Source organism: Saimiri boliviensis, chromosome 10 (genome assembly GCF_048565385.1).
Source record: "Saimiri boliviensis isolate mSaiBol1 chromosome 10, mSaiBol1.pri, whole genome shotgun sequence".
Taxonomy (NCBI): domain Eukaryota; kingdom Metazoa; phylum Chordata; class Mammalia; order Primates; family Cebidae; genus Saimiri; species Saimiri boliviensis.
The window spans coordinates 45,967,480-45,986,235 of record NC_133458.1 but is presented as its reverse complement, the minus strand read 5'-3'; the positions used below and the strand labels follow the sequence as shown (position 1 = coordinate 45,986,235).

Sequence of the window (18,756 nt, the reverse complement as noted above, 5' to 3'; positions counted from 1 at the left end):
CCCCAGTATATCCAGAAAGCAGACGTGGAGTCAAAGATCATTCTCAAGCCTCAAGATTTAATGTCGTTTGCCTTGCTGAGCTTTGTACTTACTTGAGACCTGTTCCCATTTCTTCTTTCCTATTTCTCCCCTTGGAAATAGAAATATCTATTCTATGCCTGTCCTACCATTGCATTTTGGAAGCAAAAAACTTGTTTGATTTCACAGATTCACAGCTGGAGAGCAATTTGTCTCAGGATAAATCATACCTAAGTCTCATCCATTATCTGATTTAAATGATATTTAGATGAGACTCTGGACTTCCAAATTCACAGTTGGTGCTGAAATAAGTCAGAAATTTGGGGGATTCTGAAATGGAATGGATGTATTTGTATGTGAGAAGGTCATAAATTTGGGGAGATTGGGGCAGAACGCTACAGTTTGAATGTTTGTGGCAGTTCAAAAATCACACTGAGAAATTGAGCGATTAACATGGCAGATAGGAGGAAAGACTAGCTTGCAGCTGCCATTTGGATCAACAGAGAAGCCTGTGGAGATTCACATCATGAACTTTTGCTCCAGGATCTACAGCAGGAACACACTAAAAAGCCAAGAAAATCCACAGATCCTTTGAGGGAACTGGATCACCACTGCAGGCTCCCTGAGATGCCAAAAAAACTGTGAGTCTGTTTAGTTTCTCAATGGGGAGGCTTGTGGTCTGGGGCAAGTTCTCAGCCCTGATCACTAACTGCCTGGAAACAGACTCAGTGCCATTGGTGGGGCACAGACGGAGTGAGACCAGCCTTTAGGACTATGGGTCACATGGGGGCGAGGTGAAGCCTGTGACTGCTGGCTTTCTCCCACTTCCCTGATGACCTGTATGACTCAGCAGAGGAAACCTTAATCCCCCTGGGAATATAACTTCATTGGACTGGGAACTACACCCCCATCTGCCACAGCAGTCACAGCAAACCCAGCCCAAGAAGAGGCTGTGCTCAGACACGCCTATCCCTGCTCCCACCTGGTGGTCTTTTTCTACCTGCCCCTTAGCTGAAGACGAAGGTCATAATCTCTTGGGAGCTCTATGGCCCTGCCCATCACCTGAGAAACCTGAATACTTAATCAGGTGTCCCTAGGGCAAGTTTGCATCCTCTATATAGGACTGCAGCTGATGTGCTCTTGAAAGTACCACCTCCTGGCTGGAGGCCAACCAACACAAAACCAGTGCACTAAACAAAAACACAACCAAGGACCCTCCCAGAGTCCACTGCACTCCCCTCCTAACTTCCCCACAGCCGATGCTGGTATCCACAGCTGCAAGACAAAGATCACATCACAGGATTCTTTGTAGACCCTCCTCAGTACCAAACAGGAACCTGGCAGCTCTGCTGGGTGGCTAGACTCAGAAGAGCAGAAACAGCCACTACAGTTTGCTCTCAGGAAGGGTAAGGGGGAGAATGCCACATCAACGGAGCATCTTGTGGGACAAAAGCATCTGCAGCAGCCCCTGAGTCCCAGATCTTCCCTCTGACTTAGTCTACCCAAATGAGAAGGAACCAGAAAAACAATTCTCCTAATATGATAAAATAAGGTTCTTTAACATCCTCAAAAGATCACACCAGCTCACCAGCAATGGATCCAAACCAAGACAAAATCTCTGAATTACTAGAAAAAGAATTCAAAAGGTTTATTATTAAGCTAATCAAGGAGGCATCAGAGAAAGGTGAAGTCTAACTTAAGGAAATCAAAAACATGATACAGGATATGAAAGGAAAATTCTTCAGTGAAATAGACAGCATAAATAAAAAAAAAATCACAACTTCTGGAAATCAAGGATGCACTTACAGAAATGCAAAATGCCCTGGAAAGTCTCAGCAGTAGCCTCAGCAATCAAACCAGCAGAAGAAAGAACTTCAGAACTTGAAGACAAGGCTTTTGAATTTACCCAGTATGTCAAAGACAAAGAAAAAATAATTTTTAAAAGTGGACAAACCCTCCAAGAAGTTTGAGACTGTGTTAAACGTCTGAACCTAAGAATAATTGGTGTTCCCAAGGAAGAAAAGAAATCTAGAAGTTTGGAAAACACATTTGAGGAAATAGTCAAAGAAAACTTCCCCAGCCCTGCTAGAGATCTAGACCTCCAAACACAAGGAGCTCAAAGAACACCTGTGAAATTAATCTCAAAAAACTCCTTGCCTAAGCACATAGTCATCAAGTTATCTAAAGACGAAGGAAAGAATCTTAAGATCTGTAAGGCAAAATGATCAGGTAACCTATACTAGAAAACCTATCAGATTAACAGCAGATTTCTCAGCAGAAACCCTACAAGCTAGAAGGAATTGAGTTCCTATTTTTAGCTTCCTTAAATGAAACAATTATCAGCCAAGAATTTTGCATGTAGTGACACTAAGCTTCATAAATGAAGGAAAGATAGTCTTTTCCAGACAAACAAATGCTAGAATTTGCCACTACCAATTCAGCACTACAAGAGCTGTTAAAAGGAGCTCTAAATCTTGAAACAAATCCTCAAAATATGTCAAAATTTATCCTGCTTAAAGCATAAATCTTACAGGATCTGTATAACAATAAGACAATGAAAAAAATCAAGTATTCAGACAACAAATAGCACAATGAATAGAATAGTACCTTACATATCAATACTAACATTGAATGTAAATGGCCTAAATGCTCCACTTAAAAGATACAGAATGGCAAAATGTATAAGAATTCACCAAGCAAGTTTCTGCTGTCTTCAGGAGACTCACCTGACACATAAGGATCCACATAAACTTAAGATAAAGGAGTGGAAAAAATATTACATGCAGATGGACACCCAAGGCAATCAGGAATAGCTATTTTTATATCAGACAAAACATACTTTAAAGCAACAGCAGTTCAAAAGACAAAGAGGACATTATACAATGATAAAAGGACTAGTCCAACAGGAAAATATCACAGTCCTAAATATATATGCACCTAATACAGGAGCTCCCAAATTTATAAAACAATTACTACTAGATCTAAGAAATGAGATAGATGGCAACACAATAATAGTTGGGGGCTTTAATACCCCACTGACAACACTAAAAAGGTTATCATGATAGAAAGTCAACTAGGAAACAGTGAACTTTAACTATTCCCTACAACAAATGAACTTAACAGACGTTTACAAAACATTCTACCCAATAACTGGACCATACATTATATTCATCAGCAAATGGAACACTGTCCAAGACAGATCATATCACAGGCCACAGAACAAGTCTCAGTAAATTTAAGAAAATCAGAATTGTATCAAGTACTCTCTGAGACTACAGTGGAATAAAATTGGAAATCAACTCCAAAAGGAACCCTCAAAGCCATGCAAACACATGGAAATTAAATAACCTGCTCCTGAAAGATTATTGGGTTACCAATGAAATCAAGATGAAAATTCAAAAATTCTTTGAACTGAACAGTAATAGTGACGCAACCTATGAAAACCTTTGGCATACAGCAAAAACAATGCTAAGGGAAAAGTGCATAGCATTAAATGCCTATAACAAAAAGTCTGAAAGAGCACAAATAAATAAACTAAGGTCACACGTCATGGAACTGGAGAAACAAACACAATCCAAACTGAAACCCGGCAGAAAAAAAGAAATAGTAAAGATCAGAGCAGAACTAAATGAAATTAAAACAAACAAATGAAACCCACAAAAGATAAAATGAAACAAAAAGCTGATTCTTTTAAATGAGAAATTAATAGACCATTAGCAAGATTAACCAAGAAGACAGAGATCCAAATAAGCCCAATTAGAAACAAAACTGAAGATATTAGAACTGGTGCCAGGAAATACAGAAGATTATTCAAGACTACTATGAACACCTTTATGTGCATGAACTAGAAACTAGAGGACATAGGTAAATTCCTGGCAATATACAACCCTTCTAGATTAAACTAGGAAGGCAAAGAATATGAACAGACCAATAATAAGCAGTGAGATTGAAATGGTAATAAAAAAACTGCCAATAAAAAAAGTCCAGGACCAGATGGATTCACAGCTGAATTATACCAGACATTCAAGGAAGCATAGGTACTAATCCTATTGACACTAATTATCAGGGAAATGCAAATTAAAACCACAGTGCAATACCACCTCACTCCTGTAAGAATGGCCATAATTTAAAAAATCAAAAAATAATAGATGTTGGCATGAATGCTGTGAAAAGGGAACACTTTTACAGTGTTGGTGGGCATGTAAACTAGTACAACCACTATGGAAAATAGTGTGGTGACTTCTTAAAGAACTAAAAGTAGATATACTCTTTGATCCAGCAATCCCACTACCAGCTATCTACCCAGAGGAAAAGAAGTCATTATATGAAAAAGACACATGCACAAGCACGTTTACAGCAGCACAATTTGCAGTTGCAAAAATATGGAACCAGCCCAGATGACCATTAATCAACAAATGGAATTGATAAAGAAAATATGAGACATATATATATACACACACACACATACACCCCATGGAATACTACCTAGCGATAAAAAGGAATGAAATAATGGCATTTGCAGCAATCTTGATAAAATTGGAGACTATTATTCTAAGTAAAGTAACTCAGGAATGAAAAACCAAACATTGTATGTTCTCACTTCTATTTGGACACTACCTATTCTCCAAAAACCTATTGAAATAAAAAAATTAAAAATTAATAAAATAAAATACAAATAAATTAATGATTAAAAAATTCATATTGAAGCTTAATTTCCAGTGTGATAGTAGTAAGAGTTGGCCCTTTAGGAGGTAATTTTGCCCGGAGGACAGAACTCTTACTAATGGGATTAGTGCCCTTATTAAAGGTCTAAGGGCCTTTATTCGTCCCTTTTTGCCCTTTTGCCATGAGAGGACACCACAAGAAGATACGATCTTTGGAACGGACAGGAAGACCTCATCAGACACTTAATCTGTTGGTGCCTTGATCGTGGACTTGCCAGACTAGAATTTTAAGCAACAAATTTATATTGTTTATGAATTACCTAGTATAAGGTATTTTGCTGCAGAAGCCCGAATGAATTAAGACAGCATGTAATCTCAATATATTTATTTATAAATTATAGACATTCTTTATTATGCAATTATTTTATAGAAATCATAAAACATGAAAAAAATTGTTAAAGAATAAAAATTAAAATTAAACATAAATAAAATGTTTATATTATCTTTCCAATCTCAGTGGACTGTAACATATAAATCAATTTGGAGACTGCTGCTCCAGGAGGCGATCAGTATAAACATTTAGATTCTACTTCTTCAAACTGGCAAGAAAGTCTCAGGGGTAGGAGCTATTCCCTAGTCTTTTAAGGAAAAGTCTACTTCCACTGAATCAGGTTACCACTCAGAAAGCTGGACTAATTTTGAGTAATGGCAAGGCTAGACGCTTAATGTAGCCTCAAGAATTACAACATTAGCATGTAAGAACAACAGTATTATAAAATAAAAACATGAAAAACGAGTGATAATACAAATTAATAAATATTAATTACATGAAGACTTTGAGGTTATTTTTGTATATTTACTTCAAATGGCAACTTTTTTCTAAAAATGTGTTTATAGCAACATTTCTGAAAAACACAATGGCAGTAATATATATGAAAGCCTTAAAAATGTTTATGTATCATAAGCAAACTTCATAGACTTCTAAAAGCCTAGGAAAAGAATCTGAGATATGATGAAAATTTTATAACTAAAGATATTCCAAAGATATTAATCACAGATAATTTATAATAATACAATTTTATAATCAGAAACACCTTCTATATCAGAAATAGGCAAAATGGTTAAATAAATTATAATATAGTTATGCAATGAAACATTATGTAACTATTAAAAAGTATACTTTTGGCTGGGCATGGTGGTTCACACCTGTAATCCCAGCACTTTGGGAGGCTGAGGATCACCTGAGGTCAGGAGTTCAAGAGCAGCCTGCCCAACATGGTGAAACCCTGTCTCTACTAAAAATACAAAAAATTAGCCAGGCGTGATGGTAAGACCCTGTAATCCCAGTTACTTGGGAGGCTGAGGCAGGAGAATTGCTTGAACCCGGGAGACAAAGGTTGCAGTGAGCCAAGACTGCGCCACTGCACTCCAGCTTGTGTGACAAGAGCAAAACTCTGCTCAAAATAAAATAAAATAAAATTACATATATATATTTTCAAAGACTATTTGATGACATCATAAAATGGCCAACATTAAATGGAGGAAGCAACATAACAAATTAAGTCACATATCCCCTTACAAATCTCCCTCTCTCTTCCACACACATACACATTCCTATGTATATTAATTATACTGATAAATTTTTTTAAAACCTGAATTTTAATGCTATCTAGGGAGATATATTAGTGGTGATTTTTATTATGTTCTTTAATGTTTTCTGTATTTTCCAAATTTCCTAGCACAAATACATGGAACATTCGTATAATCAGATCAATGCTACTGAAAACCTTACTGAAAGTCATTTTGACAGAAAATATATTTATGTAGGTTCTCAAAGTGTAAAAAATGTGTTAAATCACTCCATAAGTCTAGCATTGGGCAATGCAGAACTAGGTGGTCTGTGTCTGAGAAAGGGTAGCTTGAAGGAAATTCAGACAGTCAATTTGACTTCAAGTGGCAGGATGTCTAAACTATAATTTAGATAATAATTATTCACATCAGAGTAACAGTACATTATTAAATCATGCATTTGAATTTGCTGAATTAACATTGATATCACTTAGCTATAACTCTCAGGTATTAAAGTTAATAGAGTAAGACGTGCTAGTTATTTAAACTTTAAAAAAAAAAAGTTGCCATTATGTTAAACTTCAGATTAGAGCAAATCTTCTGCAGCTAACATTTAGCTCCCAGAAAGTAATGATTTTACTTAGACAAGCTGCCAGGACTAAACTCTTAACAGCATAAATAGTTCACTAAAATGAAAACTTTTCAATAGACAAACACTGTAAGAATTACCTGGTTTAAGTTTCCAAGTGTAAATTCAATTTGAAATGATATAGCTAAAAATCTCTGTGGTCTCAAAGCATTTTTTTAAACTTCTACAAAGAGAGTGCACAGTTACAGCTTCTACTCACTGATCTGGGCCTTCAGAAACACATCAATACACACAGTACATAAGAACCAGCTGTAAGAGTTTTTTTGTCAATACAAAGCAAGGTCGCTGCATTATAGAAAGACTCAGCACTCTGTTTATTTCACTTCCGTAAAGGGATTGTTCAAGGGCAAATTCTAAAAGAATAATTCTGAGAAGCATTGAAACCCTTGGAAAAACAGACATCTTTGGGAAAACCCTGAATATCTACTGAGATATTCTTGGATTATCTTGTAAATAGAAGCAAAGAGTGTATTTGAATAAAACTGTTTGCATTTATCTCTCTATATTATGCTTTTACTCCTTATTTCAAAGCAATGAAAAGGAACATAAAGACCAAGAAAATAATAAATAGACGGATAGCAGTTACGGTGACTCACTCTGGAAAATCAAGATAAATAAGAAAAACTTAAAACAATTAAATGCTGACAAAAACTATAATCTATTTAATGAGGATCTGCCCCATATTAGACACTGTAGGTTGCTGAGATTACTGTTAATGCTTCCCAAATACTGTGCTTTCTCTACACAGCCCATATTAATATTAGGGAACAAGGTGAGGACTAGGGCAAAACTAGTGAGGTGTTTACTGTGGGCACCAAAGTTAAGGAGGCACACACACACAAATTTCCTCAGTCATCCAAATAACCATTATTTTTATAAAATATTTTTAAAATAAAAATTAAAGCAGAAAATCCATGATGAACAAAATATCAAAATTTTAATAAAGATCTGTCAGAAATCATAGACCAACTACTACTTTGTTGGTTTATGAAATGGAAATGATAAAAGCAATTTCACATTTAAGAATGTTTTCAGAGTGAGAAGAAGATAAACCTTTTCAGTAGAATGTCTTGTTTCTTTTTAATACTTTAGGATCTTCCTTAAACAATACTCTCTTGAGAACATAATGGGAAAACAACATCCAGAATATTTCCACTTTGTCCCTCACTAAGAGGATGAAAAACAAAATCATGTGTAAGACACAGACATCTTTAGAAGAGACTCATTATGGAAAGACAGCACATTGGTATTTACAAAACAAATTTCATTATATATGATGGATGGTTAGAAGAAGAAAAAAAATTTAAAAAGGAAAATATCATGATAATACTTCTTGGAAACATACTTAATATTTGGCTAACCTCCCATTTCCTGTTTTTTCATTGTCTAGACATTTTGACTGATTTTTCTAAGCCTTTTACAAACAATCTTTTAGAAAGCCAACATTCAAGCAACTCTAAGAGGCCTCGAGGAAATAAGATGAAACATTCATAAGAAACAAAAGCAAGAGCACTAGAGAGAAAAAAAGAATAACCCTGATAACGAGTCGTTGCTCCAGGAAATTTTCTTTGGAACACTGAAACAAGATCTAGCTATAACATAATAAATTGTAATAAGGAAAAGAAGGTAGCTGCCTCACAGCTGTAACACAGGAATTTAGTAACCAGGAAATTCTAATATTTAATGAACTAAAGACAGGTTCGTTTAAACCTAGATTGCATGTTATGAATGAAAATAGTACTTATAAATTAGTGGCTTTGTGATCATGTGTAACATTAAAATATTTTATATTCATTCATATTAAATGTTATAAGATTTAAAAAGTAACTAATAATACTTTTAAATAAAATGAAAGAAATACATGGATTATGACCTTAAATGATCACATGCATTCAAAAACCTTCAACTTCCAAGTGGTTCTAGAATTTAGAATCCACAAAATTCTCATCCCACTTGATGGGAAAGATGATTGAAACTGCTGATCCTAAGTCTCACACTAAGATTTTCTAAATTAGTATCTCTAGGATTAGGGCCTCATAAATGGCACCTTTAGGAAAAATCTCCTGTGATACATGTATGTCCAAGTCTGAGAACCACTGCTGATTACAGAGTTTTAATTTAGGCTTTTAGAAACAGGCATGAAGAAAATAGCTCATGGGATGGATTTTCAGGTTTAGTGCTGTAGAAATGGTCAGTAACAAAACATTATACAGGACATATGATTTCTTCTGCTTCAGTCTTATTACTGATGATAATTACAATAGATTTCTTAGGATGCATAATTGGCCATGCTGTAGAAAAACATTCAAAAATACGTTTTGATGCCTTTATTGTCTTGATCTTCAACTGTCTAACTAATGATCATAGTATTTTTAGTTTTGTCTTTTAAAAATATGTCTGTGTCCTACATTATGAGACACTATAATTATTAACTTTTCTATTTATATGTACACATTTATATACCTAATGTTTTTATTTGCTATATTTTAAAATCCTAGTTTTGATTATATTAAACAATACAAAGTAACTGGGTTGCTCACTCTATTGTTTTCAAGTCCAGCATTCCAGGGTCTTTGGATTCTGTGGCCCTCCATTACTATGGCAGTAGGATTGTTCTGACATCATGAAGATTCTCTGATACCCATCTCCCTAGAGCTTCAAGGACAAACTGGTAGAGGCGGTCAGCCCCATTTTCAGCCAAACAAAGAAGAAACTCCCAGACTATGAAGGGATGTAGAGAAGAGAAGAGGAAACATCTTGCTCTAAAGAAGAGGTTGGGTTGACAATACATCTTGATCGTCAGTGGGAAATAGAAGGAAACCTGAATTTGCAGTAAAAAAAACATCACAGGTTATCGAATATTACAGCTGGAACAGATTTGTGGGAACAAATAAATAAGGCCTTTCATTTTACCAATGAGGAAGTAAATACAGAAAGAGGTTAAGTAGCTTGCTAAGTCTTTTAAAGGACAGGATCTCATAGGTCACCACATTAACGCTGTTTATTATGGCTTGCTTGATGTTGCTTTAACTCGTAATGGAATATGCAGTATAAGCTTTTCCTTTGTAGCAGTTATGCTCTATGGGAAATGCGTGGTTGATGCTGGAGAAGCAGAAGGTAAGGAGAGCAAAAGAAATCACTGCAAATATTTCCAAACTCCATTGCTTTTTTATAAACCAACAATTAGTTTTTAAATCACCTTGAATCCTTCTACCACAAATAATTTAGTTAGTCCAATTTGCTTTCACGCTACCTACTTAAATAGAAGACTCTATTCAACACGATCTTAGATATTAGAAAATGAAAGAGCAAAGTATGGGTGACCTATGGTTGCTTCCTTTGATCAGAATACTTCTTTTCACTTGTTAATTCATAGCCAAGAAGCAGAGACCAGGTTAATTTTCATTATGAATTCCTGAAAATCAGCATAATGCCTTCTGACATTTAACTTTTATGACCAAAATCCCACATAGTGTTATATACGATTTGTATATAAAGAAGCTCACATTTCAATGAAATGTTGAATTCTAAACTATTAGAGCAATATCACGATACCTCAATTTTCTAACAGCCACACACAGGAATAATAAATGTATTCATTACTTATAGCTGTTAAATGGACATTCATATTGGTAGATACCAAGAACACATAAGAGTACATCACGTCTGACTTTTCAAAAGAAGGCAGCCAAAGAGAAATGGCCAAAAAGGTAAGAGGCTTTCATTTGAAAGTGTGTGTGTGTGTGTGTGTGTGTGTGTGTGTGTGTGTGTGTGTCTGTGAGAACGTACATATGTGTGTGTGAGAATGTGTGTGCGTTTGTGTGTGTATGTTTAGCAGAAGAGAAAGAAAGACAAAGTAGGGAAAGAATATAGACAGTGGAGGAAAATTGTGTCTAAACACCACTATAATTAACTTAATTCTTTGTGCAGGAGTTACTTTTGCAATAAAAATAGGACAAATAGGGACCCAGTTATCTTTACTTCTTGGTATAAAGATTTTGGGGTACCATCTAAGCATTCCTGTGAACAGGTCTTAAGTTTCTTTCTACAAAATATGCATAGTTTGAAACCGCCATCACATTTATTTCACTATCAGAGAAATTCTTCAACTATCATTTTTCCTATCCTCTTTTCAAGATTATATATTTCCATCAAATACTCTTACCTATTTTGAGAGGCTGTCCTTAAAAATGGGGTCAAAAGGTAAAATATATCAACATTCAAGTCATAGTGCCAAAGGAGGAAAAAGTAAGGTAATGGTTTACCAGCTCTTTTTCTATGCTTTACTGCTATTGTAAAAATAATGATGTCCTAATTAATATAATCAGTGGGTACAGATGCTACAAGATGAATAATACCTTATTTCATAGACAACCGGGGTTAGCTAATGGCCCTTGTTCAGAAAGTCCTGATTTAATAGCCTGTAGAAGTACAGTTTTTCTATCTATGAACTGTACTTTTTGTAGAAATCTGTCAGCTTTACTCAGCAGCTATCTCTACCTAAAGGCGTATCTGTTCTGGATTAAATGTCAGTCCTCTCTTCTCTTCTTCCTGCTTTTCTATGGGTACAGAAATAGTTTATAGAAAATGAAAAGTTATTTTTGGGTCTAGTGATATTAACTTGGATTCTGAATTTTGGAAATTCTTGTTACAATTTTTTAAGTAAGCAGATACACATCTGCTTACTGCTTAGTATAAATCTAATTATAATCAAACTCATAAAATAATGTTAGAAAAAGTAATATACAAAGAAAAATTTTCACGGTATCGTAGCATATTTGCTGTAAGAGCCTTTTGCTGGTAATTGGAAGATTCAGCTTTACTTCACTGTTTAATCACCTACAAAACTGTTTATTGCCCTATATATTCCTCCAACAAGAACATTATCCTCTTAATGTGGCCCTCAGAGAACCAGGGAATATAGCAGAGTGACAGCACATTCTATTTTTTTCAAATATTAAATTTGAAATTAAATTCAAATGACAAATTTTAATCTGACCATCAAGTTCTGATAATACAGACTCCAATTAGTACATATTTGAACTGAAAGAGGTTATTATTTGATGCATAATGATACAGACAATGGATTAAGGCATAAATAACAATATCTGCAACATAAGCTATGTGTGTAAAATATTAACTTTTAATTACATATGGTTAATCCTCAGTTTAGACCATAAAACTATAGTTTTTAAAGGAACTCTTAAAATATTTTGTTCATAAATACGTTTTAGTGCACGTTTGTATATATTCATTTAGGTACATTTGTTTTCTTTCTAAAGCTTTTAAATAAATATAACAATTACAAACTACTAGTTTTGTTATTTAAAAGTAACTTTTTTCACAATCATTAGAAAAATACAACAAGTTGCCTTTAGTAATTTCTAGACAAATTAGAGAAAAGTTAAAAGACTGGTCATTTAAAATACTGTTTAAAAGACTTAAAAACTTAGGTTAGGTACTTATTTACAATTGTGGTTATGTAGTTCTACACCTGTAGTTTAAGTTTTTACACAGATATGCATATTATGTGATAGCCAAAATCTAAATATAGCATCACATAGAACACCTAATATGTGTTGAGCACTGTACAAGGCACGGGGATACAGAGGTTTAAAAAATGTCTTTTCTCTGCATCAGCTTTAGAGGATAGTGGTGTGAAAGATAGTTACACAGATCATTACAATGTTCTATGTAAGGCTATAGTGAAGTTGTTAAGAGGTGTAATGGAACTGAGAAGAAGGAGATGGGTCTTAGAAGAGAAGCGGCAGTTAGCTGGCTTGGTAAGACTGTGAAAAACATACCTGGTACGAATTAGAGGCCACCCAAAATATTTGTTTGAATAAGCATGAGTACTGTAGTTTGGTATTTCTGGAGCAAGAATGGAAAACACACAGAAGGAAAGAATACCTCGAAGTCTTCTATATGCCATTTTAAAGGAGCTCATTCATGCTCTAGATGATGAGGAGCCATTTAACAAACTTTACACAAAAAAGATGTGGTAAGATTTGCGATGACCTTATTAGCAGCTTTGTGGATGACAGAGTTCCCAGCACAGTTAAGGACAAGAAGACTACTGAGGGGACCACTGTCAAAATCTAGACAAGAAATGATGAACACGTGAATTCGGACAGTAGATGTGGAGATAAGGAAGGTGCAGACATGAGACATATTTGGGAGGTGGAAAACAAACAGTGGGTTCTCATTAACTAGATGGTGGATAAGAAACAAAAGAAGCCACCAGTGATGCCCAGGTTCTGTCCTGGATCATGGAGAAGAATAAAGAGGCTGTCCTCAGAGACAAAGCAGAAATAGCGGGCTAGTGGCTGGAGTAGGAGAAGGAGATGCAGTTACATCCATTCTGAGTAAGTTCTATATCCCTATATTTACAAGTGATAATATGTAGTAGGCAGTGGAATGCAGCATATATATTTTGAAGCCCAGATGGAAGATATAGGATGGAAATAGTGTTTGTGCCTCAGCTCCTTAAAATGTTATTTTGAACCCACGGCTAGAGTACACAGCAGAGTCTGCATACTCAGGAAAGAAGTAGGCCAAGCACTGAACTCTGAGAATGACTGATTCTGGAATGGGCAGGCCACAAAGAATATTAAGTAGATTCATGTCAGGGAAATAAACCTCATAAAACTTTAAAATTATGTTCATGCATACATTTCTACTCTACATGCCAACTGTTAATTTAAGTTACAGGACTTGTTTTGATTACTGCCTTTATATAGAAAATTGTTAAGACAGATGATCTTAGATACTGAGAGTTTTAAAAATCATCTTTCCAATGAAAGACATCGGCTTGCACTTAGCTTCCAGTTACAGCTAATGAAGAGAGGAGGCCAGGCTGTGGAAAGGAAACCCAATCAGTAACGGTCTGATCTCTTTCTGTAGCCTTTCTTCTTCCATATTTTAAGAGAATGGCTTATACATTTTATTTGTATGTATTCATACATATTTATTGCATTTACTATGTGCCAGAGAGTGTCTGAGTAAGGCATTACATATGGCACGTAATGAAAGATACTAAAATTTCTGCCCTAGGGGGCTTAAATTCAAATGGAGCAGAGAAATAACCAAATAAATAAATGCAATGATACAGCATGTTAGTTAGATTGAAATAGGTATAATGGAGAAACAGAAAATCGGGAAGACGCATAGGGAGGGAATCCACTGTTGGAGGCGAGGGGTGAAATAAGGGCTTGCTTCACAGGTGTGTGACCTAGGCAGTCACACAGGGCACTACGTTCAGAAGGGCTTCATGTTTGGTTTAATACTCATCATCGCCATCTAGAACTTAATAAAGTTTTAACAAGTGATTCTGCATGTTTGTTTTGCACTGGACCCCTCAAATGATGCAGTTGATTCTGGCTGTAATTTTAAATATGGTGGGCGAGGGAGGCCTGTATGCAACATCTTTGATTTGGCTCAAAAGATACGCTCTCCACCTTTCTCTTGAACTCTGTCCCAGAAGGCTATGTGGATTGTATTAGTGGGCTCCTTTGCCCTCTGGTTTCTGATTTGGTACAAATAACGAGGATCCCCAGTTCAAGTCCAAAAGGGGGGCCTGTCTACCCATATCTCATATACTGGGCTCTGTAACTGCTCCCAGCCCTTATCCATCTAAGACCCAGCAGCGGTAACAGCTCTGCTTTATCAGGCCTGGGATACACATATTCTTCCTGGACTCCCTCTGCTCCCTGCCCGTACCTTTGTTAAATCTTTCTTAAATTTTTCTACTTCAAATATGCCATCTGTTTTGTCAGCTCTCTGATGGAAAATGCCTCATTAAACAGGCAGCACTTGAGTAGATTCCTGAATGTGGGGAGGGGGAATCCCAGCAGCTGTTTGGAGGAAAAGGATTTCAGGCACTGGAAACAGCCAAGGGGAAGGTGGTAGAAGGAATTGGGATTGGGAATTCTGGGGTAGAAGTAGGAGTGATACAGTAAATGAGTTCAGTTTCATCCACTAAAAGCCTGAAATATCTACCAATCACCAAGTAAATATGAGATAGGAAGAAAACTAGAAGAACATGTTTCCCTAGGAGTTAGGGAAGAAAATGTTTCAAGGAGGAAGGAATGATGGAGTTACTGTGTCAATGTCGCTGAAGGTCAAATAAGATGAGGATGAAGAATGGATCCGTGAAGTTAGCATTTCAGAGTCATTACTGAATTTGAAAAGACTGGTTTCTGTACAGTGGTGTGGGTAAAAAATCTGACTAGAGTGGACTTAAGAGAATGGGAGGAGAGAAAACACCGACTGCAAGTAGAGACAACTTTTTGAAGGAGTTTCGCAGTGAAGAAAAGGAGAGAAACACTGCAAGTCAATGGAGGGAGAAGCAAAGAGAAAGAGACTTAAAAAATATATAAGGAATAAAAAACAGCACATTAGTATGCACTAGGAAAGATTTTACAGACAGGATCATATTGATCATTCAGGAGAGAGCATAAGAATTGCTAAAGCCATGTCCTTGCAGGTGAAAGAGAGAAGTCTAGTAAATAAGTAGGGTGCAGCCCTAGCTATGAGCAAGAAGAGGTCTCGGCATGTGACATTGAGCTATTTAGTAGATAATAATCAATCAGTATTGATTCCAGTCTTCCTACAATACTACCTTCAAACACTTCGTGAGCAGCTAGGACGTTCGTACATAATCATGATCTTGGAGTTTCACTCACTGTTGTGTCACTGATGAGCTCCAAGACCCCAGACAAAACCTCCAACCTTTGTAAGACTTAGTTTGCCTTTAATTATAAAACATAGTAACTACTGGTCCTTGCAGTGCCTGGAAAATTAATGAGTTACATAAGTAAACCTTCCCAGGCACGGAATCTCTCTGATGCTTGCTGCTACAGAACTTCATAGTGAGAAAAAAGTGAAAAGTGCATATAGACGGAGAGGTCTAGCAATAGCCAGTGGAGATCTTTTCACAGTCTGTTATCTCAATTTTGTTAACCTTAAATTTCCTCCAAATGAAAGTTATTTACTCTCAGACTTAATACTCATTACAATTTTCATTTCCAAGAAAACTGTTTTATATGAACAGCACATTTAGTATTCTAGTTGCCATTATTTCCATGAGAATCTTGCATGTGATGCTTGACCACAGATTCATCATCCTTGGAGACAGGGCTCAAATGTCACTGCCACTGGAAGACATTTCTGAGTTACCCCCAGGGAGAACATCTCCTTTTTTCCCTTTTGTACTCTGTTCATACCTGTGCTACGACACTGAACAGACTGCCTTGTAATGATCTGTTTACATTTCTATCTCTTCCAGACTATGAGCACCTTATCTTCCCTTCCTCTGAGTCCTCAGTGACTTGCACAGAGTAGACATGAGATAAATATTTGCTGAATGAATGAATTTAAATATAAATTTCAGAAAGGAGGCTGGTCAAATAGCATGATATACAAGGGAAGAAATGGAGTGAATGGATATGAAGGCAGAAGGTTTGTGTAAGTGTTCATGAGAAAATGGGGCTCATGATGCATATTCTTATTAATTCTAAGTATTTTATAAAGAGATCCTATTTTCAAAAATGGCTATGGCAAAAAGAGTCAGGGAACACATTCTTGACTAGGCTTTAATATTAAAAACAGATTTTGCAGCTGTTTTATTTCCTTACTTGGTAACATGTATATACAGACAGACTTTCCTTAAGAAAGTATATACATGCCCTTGTTCAACTTTTATTTCTAAGGGAATCTTCATATCAATGAACTACTGAAGTCACAGCTTCAATAATTCCAAATACGAGAGGATACAAATGAATTGAATTTATGTTGTGTGAATTTTCAGAATTGAACTTCCTGGCAGAAGCAAAGTTGCTTATTATTATTAGATTCATTCTTTCCCAACCCAGTTACTCTTTTTTCCCCTGCTGTGAGGTCTCTGTCTTTGAATTCTCTATTAAGCTTTTTAATAGACAATCTGCTTCAGCACTTTCTGAGGGAAAAATAAAGCTTCCTTTCCCCCCTACAATCGCAGTTAAGCCTTCCATTTAATATGAAATCAAGTGGAGACATCTGTGCTTTGTCATCACAAAAGAAAACCATTTTATTTTTCTAATTATTATCTACTTATCAGCCTTGGGTTGAGAATTCACTTGCTTTTGTGCCACCTTGAGAATTCAATCTTAATTCTCCACGTCCAGGACTAAGATAGTATCATTCCCTTTCTATTAGTGTTTATCTGCATCTGCCTTAGAGAAGTTGTTTACATCCAATATTGGACTACCCTTCACATTAAGTTTAAATTGGAAACTTCTTTTTCTAATAGAGATAATCTGTAGAGTCTTCAGGAAACTACAATAATTCAGCAATAGATGAAAATGTTCTAAAACTGTGAAGGGCTCTGAAGCTGATGTTTTCCATTATCCGTTGTTTGTGTAGGTAAATTACATTAAAGGTCAGAAATGAAATGCACATACCAACAGCTAAGAAGTGGTCTATTACTCACTGCTTTCAGCTTATATAAAAGAGTTTTTGTTGTCCCCAATTCCCAGGAGGGCAACCGCTGGGAAGATATGAAGTGCCTAAAAGACATCAATCCATATTGAAAGGGAGCAAAGTGTTGGTTATGTTTTCCTTCCAACGTATCCCAGAATTGAATATTTTTGGTCTGTGCTTTCATTCTGTTCTACAATATATTTATTTCAAAGTCTATCATACCACTTCACTACCTGGAATATCTCATATGATCTGCTATTGTTAACAGCTCTGACTAAACACCTGTTTCTTACAAGTGTAGAGCACTAGATAGGCTCATCATAATAGGCACCTCAAAAGGATCACGCAGGCCCTAGAGGAAATTATGGCCTAACAAGCCACAGGAGCCAGAGAACTCAAACCAGACACATAAGTGACCTAAGTGGGTCTACTGGGATGGAGAATAGAGAAAATAAACATTGCAATGCAGCGATATCAGGGAAAACTGGCGAATTTTAAACTCATTTGGTACCAAAGACAGAGCCTGCTGATAAGTAAGGGAGAATGAGAGCTGTTAGTATATCAGATTAGTTCTTCCTAGGGATGGCTGAGATTCAAAGTTAGTCCACCTTTCAGCCAGTTAAATTTTAAACTTTTGGTATCAGCATATATCTCTAACATCATGGGATTCCCAAAAAGGACTAAGTGGTTTCTCAGTCTGTGGAATCTGAGCACTCCAAGCAGGAAAACAATGAACTGCTTACTAAGAAATAATGACTTCTTGAGGATAGGGATGGTAAAAAAACAAAAATATAGCCATTCCTCTTTATCTGCCTTACATCAAGCCCTGCTGACTATTTAGCAAATAAAGCTTTCTAATGATCAATGATGTCTTTTCCATTACAGAAGAATCTTGAACTCTTCAACCTAAATTCAGCTATAGTACTAGGGTGGAATTGGATCCATCTCCATTTAGGCTGGTTGTAAGAAATCAAGAATACTATGCTGAAGTGTTCTTGGAAGATTCTAGGAAGCTAATGATCTCCCAAAGTCACCATATTCTACAGGAAGGATTCATACTGCCATAAAATTGAAGTAGATATGCATCCATCAAATGCCTCTCAGGAGATTTAAAATTTTTATAAAAATAACCATTTAGACTTACCAGATGCTAACTGTAGGCTGGGAACTTACTATGTGTAACGGCTAACCTCATTGACATATATTGTCTAATGTAATCCTTACAACTATCTTGTGAAGCAAATATGATTACAAATCCAATTTCACAGATGAGGAACCTAAGGCTTAAAGGGTTTAAACAAACACTTAGCTGTTAATTGGAAGCCCAAGCTCTCAACCTCTATTCCAGGATGAGTATAAATCACAGCTTATTCATTTCTCTAACTTCTGACCTTTAGT

The 18,756-nt window shown here is 36.0% G+C and overlaps 1 protein-coding gene and 1 long non-coding RNA gene across 5 annotated transcripts in view; both read right to left on the bottom strand.

The window, feature by feature from the left end:
• LOC141580065 (uncharacterized) overlaps positions 1 to 12,231 on the bottom strand; it is a 38,182-nt gene extending 25,951 nt beyond the window's left edge. The window contains exon 1 of the long non-coding RNA XR_012512057.1: positions 25 to 12,231. This is a non-coding gene — a long non-coding RNA (uncharacterized LOC141580065). The remainder of the gene's footprint in view (positions 1 to 24) is intronic.
• Positions 1 to 18,756, bottom strand: part of IMMP2L (inner mitochondrial membrane peptidase subunit 2) — a 923,127-nt gene that overhangs the window by 95,223 nt on the left and 809,148 nt on the right. The gene's annotated exons all lie outside the window — the stretch shown is intronic.